Source organism: Mus caroli, unplaced genomic scaffold, assembly GCF_978045245.1.
Source record: "Mus caroli unplaced genomic scaffold, Mus_caroli_1 scaffold_19, whole genome shotgun sequence".
NCBI classification, from domain to species: domain Eukaryota; kingdom Metazoa; phylum Chordata; class Mammalia; order Rodentia; family Muridae; genus Mus; species Mus caroli.
In genome coordinates, this window is record NW_028227274.1 from 31,001,692 (window position 1) to 31,009,828 (window position 8,137).

At 39.5% G+C, this 8,137-nt stretch overlaps 1 pseudogene; it reads left to right on the forward strand.

Annotated features, from left to right (window-relative positions):
* The first annotated feature begins 1,734 nt into the window (after positions 1-1,734).
* Positions 1,735-2,384, forward strand: LOC110285185 (high mobility group protein B1 pseudogene; annotated as a pseudogene).
* Positions 2,385-8,137: the final 5,753 nt, after the last annotated feature.

Below are 8,137 nucleotides of genomic sequence, written 5' to 3' on the forward strand. Positions count from 1 at the left end.
TTAAATAATTTTAACTTAGTTCAAATAATCACTTTTGGCAAGAATTGGTTTAAAAAGGCCATATCTAAGATGGGAAATTTTAAAAAGAATACAGCCTATCTTAATAGGCACTGCTTTGGTTGAGATTCAGAATGAGTTACCTCTAAGTCGATTTCCTAACAAAGTAACTTTAGAAGATTTTTTTTTCAGTTGGAGATCCTGCTGGAACAAAAATATGATAGGATTTAGGGATTAGTGTTTTTCCCTAAATCTTCCTGATTTTCTCTAAATTCTAGAATCAAGTTGAATGGGGGAAATATAGCTTTCCAACAACCTAGAACCATTTGTATTGAAGCATGCCCCAAAGACAAATTAACCTACTGAATCCAAGCAGTCTGGACTTGGTCCTGCCCTTTACTGTACTGCCAACCCAAGCTGCCCAAATGACTTTATTTTCAAGGACTGACATGGTGGCTTTTAAACACAGCAGAGAAGGCACTACAGATATGTGATTGAACATGATTTCCAGAGTGAGGTAATGTCAAAACCAAGACAGACACACTGTTCTCATGGAGCAGAGTCATCTGTTGCGAACCAGCCAGCAGCTCACATGAACTGGGTTTCACCTGGGAGGCAAACCAGGGATGAAAAGAGAGGGGAAACTAGGCAGACAAGAGAGAAATGGAGCCAAGGCAATGTTCTAATCAAGGCTCAAATGTTTAATGGTGAATGCGCTTATAAAGGAGGGAAGCCCATTTCTGCCAATTCATTCTTGGAGCCCAGCTGCAGGTGACCAAGTGCAGGATAGGGTGTAGTCTCAGAAATAGCTAGGCGGCCTCCCAGCAGGGAGCAGTATCTTGAAGATACTGAAGATACTTGAAGATACTGAAGATAATGGCTGAACAATAGAGTGATCTAGGGAGAAAGGCTCCACCCTAGGTGATCTCTTAGTGGCAGCAAGGTCAAGGTCTGGCTCAGCCAGCTTCAGGCTGAGGGAACATTACAGCCATCCATGTGTTTATGTAGCCATGACAATAAATTGAAACCAGACCTTGATAACAACAGCAATTGTAAAACATTTAATCCCAAGAAAAGTCATAAGTCAGGATGAGCAGACGATGCCAAGTATCAACAGCCCTGAGTACCATCTGAGCAGAATATGCCAAGGAGATTTAGCTACCCTCCCTCCTGATACATGCTGGGCTGCTGGGATAGGGATGTTAATGAAGAGGTCATTTTAAATCAAAGACTGTTTGACCAACACTTTAACAGCAGAATATAGATCAGTGGTTTTTAGTTTCTATGACTTACAAAGCAGATGTTTTCACCTTCTTGCCTTGCCATACAGTACCATGTAGAGTCTGGAGAGAGTGGGGTTCGAAAATTAGACCTGAGTGAGGATCCTACAGGAGCTGAGAAGTAGGTCGAGTACATATAACCACCCAGCCATCATCAACCAGTCCGGGCTCAGTGGGATTTCTCTTAACTTCATTCCCCAAGACTAATGATTCTCACGGTCTAACCTAAAATTCCTATGTTTCATTTTTTTAAAGTCATTTTTACTAACTTTAAAGCTAACCTATAATATTGTAGGAAACAAAAAATGACACAAAAGTACAAAGATGCGGTGTCTGGCTCCTGTTCTCACAGCCATTGAAGTGCATTGAGTTCCATAGAGACAGCACCAGGGCAAGCGAGAACTGGATGGGCACTGGGTGGGGCACTTTGTGCTTCACAGAGGAGAATCAACTAAACATGGGCAAAAGAGATCCTAAAAAGCTGAGAGGCAAAATGTCCTCATAGGCATTCTTTATGCACACCTGCTGGAAGGTGCACAGGAAGAAGCAGGAGGAGCACAAGAAGAAACACCCAGATGCTTCTGTCAACTTCTCAGAGTTCTCCAAGAAGTGCTCAGAGAGGTGGAAGACCATGTCTGCTAAAAAAGAGGGGAAATTTGAAGATATGGCAAAGGCTGACAAGACTCGTTATGAAAGAGAAATGAAAACCTACATCCCCCACACACACACACACAAAGGGGAGACCAAAAAGAAGTTCAAGGGCCCCAATGCACTTAAGAGGTCTCCTTTGGCCACCTTCTTGTTCTGTGATGAATACCACTCCGAAATCAAAGTCGAGCATCCTGGCTTATCCATTGGTGGTGTTGCAAAGAAACTAAGAGAGATGTGAAACAACACTGCAGTGGATGACAAGCAACCCTGTGACAAGAAGGCTGCCAAGCTGAAGAAGTATGAGAAGGATATTGCTGCCTAGAGAACTAAAGGAAGATCTGATGCAGCGAAAAAGGCAAGATCAAGGCTGAGAAGAGCATGAAAAAGAAGGAAAAAGAAGATGACTATGAGGATGAAGAGGATGAGGAAGAGGAAGAGAAGGATGATGATGAATAAGTTGGTTCTAGCACAGTAATTTTTCCTTGTATATAAAGCATTTAACCCCCTTGTACACAACTCACTCGTTTTAAAGAAAAAAAATTAAATGTAAGGCTGTGTAAGATTTGTTTTTAAACTGTACAGTGCCCTTTTTTTGTATAGTTAATACACTACCGAATGTGTCTTTAGATAGCCCTGTCCTAGTGGTATTTTCAATAGCCACTAACCTTGCCTTGTACAGTCTGGGGGTTGTAAATTGGCATGGAAATTTAAAGCAGGTCCTTGTTGGTTCACAGCACAATTTAGTTTATATATGGGGATAGTAGTTTGGTTTTTGTTTTTTTCTTTTGGTTTTATTTTTGAGTTTTATTTTCTTTTCATCTTCAGTTGTCTCTGATGCAGCTTATTCAAAGATAATTGTTGTTCTGTTAACTGAATACTACTCTGTAATTGCAAAAGAAATTGTGACTGTTTTGTTGACATTCTGAATGCTTCTACATAAATACAACTTTTTTATTTAAAAAAAGTACAAACATGCAAAAGTAACTCATCCACATTTTCACTAATCAAAAATCAATTAAAGTTGACTTTTCATGTTCTTTCTTGAATGACTAACAATTTAAGCCCTTTCTGAACAGTACTAAAAGTACTGAAGTCCTTGAATTTTCCTAAATGTATGACATTAACTGCATCCTGTCTTGTTAGTTAAATGGTAGACCATGAATTCAGAACAAGCTTCATAAGTCATTGTAAAAAGCTTTGATTTTTTTTTTTTTTTCTGTGAAGAGACGGCAGAGTTGACAGCATAAACCAACTTCAAGGCCTGATCTGGCAGCTGCTCTGACAATAGCTATAACAAACTGAAGAAAACAATGAGAGGTAAAGAACTAGGAAAAACTGGCAGGGGGTTATCAATTCATTCAGAAAGGAGACAAAGATGGTGTGGCATAGAACCGAATTGTGAAAGTGGGCACTTACTACAATGCTTTTCGATATGTTTCAGAGACAGAGGCAACTGCAAGATTTGATGATATGTGGCTGAAGGCTTTGAGAAAAGGACAATTAAGAATCTGAGAACTGTCCACCCCTTCTGCCTGGTCCTTGCTGCTGGGGCAGACCCTTAGTTGGTCTGCTCCCGTGAAGATTCCATATCCCAATCCATCCTAGAGGATCCACTGCACTCAGAACAGTTGGTAAGAACACCCACCCACTACCCCCTGCCCCAAGTTCCTGTGCTGCTGCTGGAAGCCTGATGGACTCAGGACCCATCACCCACCAAAACCTGCTGTCTTAGTCAGGGTTTCTATTCCTGCACAAACATCCTGACCAAGAAGCAAGTTGGGGAGGAAAGGGTTTATTCGGCTTACACTTCCATACTGCTGTTCATCACCAAAGGAAGTCAGGACTGGAACTCAAGCAGGTCAGGAAGCAGGAGCTGATGCAGAAGCCATGGAGGGATGTTCCTTACTGGCTTGCTTCCTCTGGCTTGCTCAGCCTGCTCTCTGATAGAACCAAGACTACCAGCCCAGAGATGGTCCCACCCACAAGGGGCCTTTCCCCCTTGATCACTAATTGAGAAAATGCCTTACAGTTGTATCTCATGGAGGCATTTCCTCAACTGAAGCTCCTTTCTCTGTGATAACTCCAGCTGTGTCAAGTTGACACAAAACTAGCCAGTACACCTGCCCTCCTGAATACCACTCCCCTTCCTTCTCTTCCACCCCTTCTGCCTGGTCCTTGCTGCTGGTGCAGACCCCTAGTTGGTCTGCTCCCATGAAGATTCCATATCCCAATCCATCCTAGAAGACCCACTGCACTCAGAGAAGTTGGACACACTGCACTCAGAGAAGTTGAGAAGTTGAGGACCCTATGCACTCAGAGCAGTTGAGGATCCACTGATCTCTGAGAAGTTGAAGATCAGCTGCACTCAGCACAGTTGGACAACAGTATGACTGCTCCATGCTAGACCCAACAGTCTGAAGGCCTCCCAGGAGATCTACTGCAGCCAGGACAACAGATCAGCAGCTTCTCTGCCCCTGTGAAGAGCCCCCAGTTGGAAGGCCCCACAGGTGGTCTGATATAGCCAGGGCCACAAGTCTACCAGGAGACCTGAAGCAACCCAGGGACAAAAGAGGCAGACTCCATACAATCACCCAGATCAACAAACACCAGTGATATTCAGATGGAGAAAGTTAAGTGCAAGACCATAAACAACAGAAGCCAAAACACGTGGGCATCACCAGAACCCAGTTTCCCCATCACAGCAAGCCCTGAATACACCAACACACCTGTTGTCCTAAAACCCTATCTCATGAAGATATTAGAGTCCTTTAAGGAGGATATCAATAACTCACTGAAAGAAATAGAGGAAAACACAGACAAACAGGTGAAGGAATTGAATAAAGTGAGCCAAGACCTAAACGTGGAAGTAGAAACAATAAAGAAAACACAAATGGAGGCAACCCTGGAAATGGAAAACCTAGGAAAGAGGTCAGGAATTACAGATGTAAGTATTACCAACAGAATACAAGAGATAGAAGAGAGAATCTCGGGTGTAGAAGATACAGTAGAAGAGATTGACACACTGTCAAAGAAAATTCAAAATATAAAAAACTCCTAACCCAAAGCATCCAGGAAATTCAGAACATAATGAAAGACCAAATCTAAGAATAATCAGAATAAAGGAGAACAAAGATTCCCAGCTCAAAGGACCTGAAAATGCCTTCAACAAAATCATAGAAGAAAACTTCCTCAACCTAAAGAGATGGACATAAAGGTACAAGAAGTATATTGAACAGCAAATAAATGGCGCCAAAAAAGAAAATCTTCTTGTCATATGATTATCAAAACACTAAATGCACAGAGTAAAGAAAGAATATTGAAAGCTGCAAGGGGAAAAGGCCAAGTAACATACAAAGGTAGACCAACAGAATTACACAGACTTCGAAACAGAGACTATGAAAGCCAGGAGAGCCTAATAGAACACAAATACCAGCCCAGACTACTATACCCAGCAAAACTCTCAATCAACATAGATGGAGAAACCAAAACATTCCAGGACAAAACCAAATTCAAACAATACCTATCTACATCCCAGCCTTGTAAAAGAAAACTCCAACACAAGGAAAACACCTGCACCAAAGATAGGACAAGATATTAAGCATCTCACAACAAAGTCAAAAGCAGAGAACCACAAGCACATAAGACCACCTATAAAAACAAACATGTCAGGATCAATAGTCATCTATCTTCAATATCTCTCAATATTAATGGACTCAACTCATGTATAAAAAGACATAAGCTAACAGACTGGATGTGCAAACAAGATCCAGTATTTTGCTACATACAAGAAATACATCTTAACAACAAAGACAGGCACTATATCAGAGTAAAATGATGGAAAAGGTCTTCCAAATAAATGGTCCAAGGAAACAAGCAGAAGTTGCCATCCTAATATCCAATAAAATAGACTTTCGAACAAAAGTTATCAAGTGTGATGAAGGACACGTCATATTTATACCAAGGGGAAAATCCATCAAGAGAAAGTCTCAATTCTCAATATATATGCCCCAAATGCAAGAGCACCCAAATTCATAAAAGAAACTTTACTAAAACTCAAAACTCACATTGAACCCCACACAATAATAGTGGGAGATTTTAACACCCCATTCTCACCAATGGACAGGTCATTGAAACAGAAACTAAACAGAGACAGAGTCAAACTAAGAGAGGTTATGAACCAAATGAATTTAACAGATACCTACAGAAGATTTCACCCTAAAACAAAAGAATACACCTTCTTCTCAGCACCTCATGGTACCTTCTCCAAAATCAACCATATAATTGGTCACAAAACAATCCTCAACAGATACAAGAAGATTGAAATAATACCATGCATCCTATCAGACCACCATGGCCTAAGGCTGGTCTTCTATTACAGCAAAAACTTTAGAAAGCCCACATACACATGGAAACTGAACAACTCTTGACTCAGTGATAACTTGGTAATGGAAGGAATAAAGAAAGAAATAAAAGACTTCCTGGAATTTAAAGAAAATATTGATACATCATACCCAAACCTATGGGACACAATGAAAGCAGTGCTAAGAGTAAAGTTCATAGCCCTAAGTGCCCTGGTAAAGAAACTGGAGAGATCTTACACTAACAACTTAAACTGCATACCAGAGAGCCCTAGAGCAAAAAGAAGCAAACTCACCCAAGAGGAGTAGAAGGCAGGAAATAGTCAAACTCAGAGCCAAAATTAACCAAACAGAAACAAAGAAAAGAATACAAAGAATCAGCAAAACCAAAAACTGGTTCTTTGAAAGAATCAACAAGATAGATAAACCTCTAGTCAAACTAACTAAAGGGCCAAGAGGCAGTATCCCAATTAATAAAATCAAAAATGAAAAGGGAAACATAATAAAAATGGAGGAAATTCAAAAAATCATCATATCCTACTATAAAAGCCTATCGTCAACAAAACTGGAGAAATCTAGATGAAATAGTTGGTTATCTAGACAGATGCCACATACCAAAGTGAAATTAAGAGCAAGTAAACTATCTAAACTGGCACATATCACACAAGGAAATAGAAGTCATTAAAAATCTCCCAACCAAAAAAAAAAAAAGAAAAAAAGAAAAAAAACAGGGCTAGATGGATTTGGTGCAGAATTCTATCAGACCTTCAAAGAAGACCTGATACCAATTTTCCTCAAACTATTCCATAAAATAGAAACAGAAGGAATATTACCTAACTCATTCTATAAAGCCACAGTTACTCTGATAATTAAACCACATAAGGAACCAACCAAAACAGAGAACTTCAGACCAATCTCACTTATGAATATCCATGCAAAAATACTCAATATAATTCTTGCAAAACAAATCCAAGAACACATCAAAACAATCATTCATCGCAATCAAGTAGGTTTCATCCTAGGGATACAAGGTTGGTTTAATATACGAAAATCTATTAACATATCCACTATATAAACAAACTCAAAGAAAAAAATCACATGATCAATCAAATGCTAAAAAAACATTTGACAAAACACAATACCCCTTTATATTAAAAGTATTGGAGAAATCAGGAATCCAAGGCCCATACCTAAACATAATAAAAGCAATTTACTGCAAACCAATAGCCAATATCAAATTAAATGTAGACATACTTGAAGCAATCCCACTAAAATCAGGGACAAGACAAGGATGCACACTCTCCCCATACCTAATCAATATAGTACTCGAAGTGTTAGCTAGAACAATAAGACAACTAAAAGAGATCAGAGGAATACAAATTGATAAAGAAGAAATAAAGGTATCACTATTTGCAGATGATATGATAGTATACATAAGCGACCCCAAAAATTCTACCAGAGAACTTTCCAGCTGATAAACAGCTTCAGCAAAGTGGCTGGATATAAAATTAACTCAAATAAATCAGTAGCCTTCTTTTATACAAAGGATAAACAGGCTGAGAAAAAGATTGGGGAAACAATTCCCTTCACAGGAGCCACAAATAGTATACAATATCTTGGGGTAACTCTAAACAAACAAGTGAAAGACCTGTATGACAACAACTTCAAGTCTCTCAAGAAAGTGAAGAAGATTTCAGAAAATGGCTCAAGAAAGAAAGTGAAGATTTCAGAAAATGGAGAGCTCTCCCATGCTCATAGTAAAAATGGCCATCCTACCAAAGGCAATCTATAGATTCAATCAAAATTCCAACACAATTCATCAAAGACATGGAAAGAGCAATTCTCAAATTC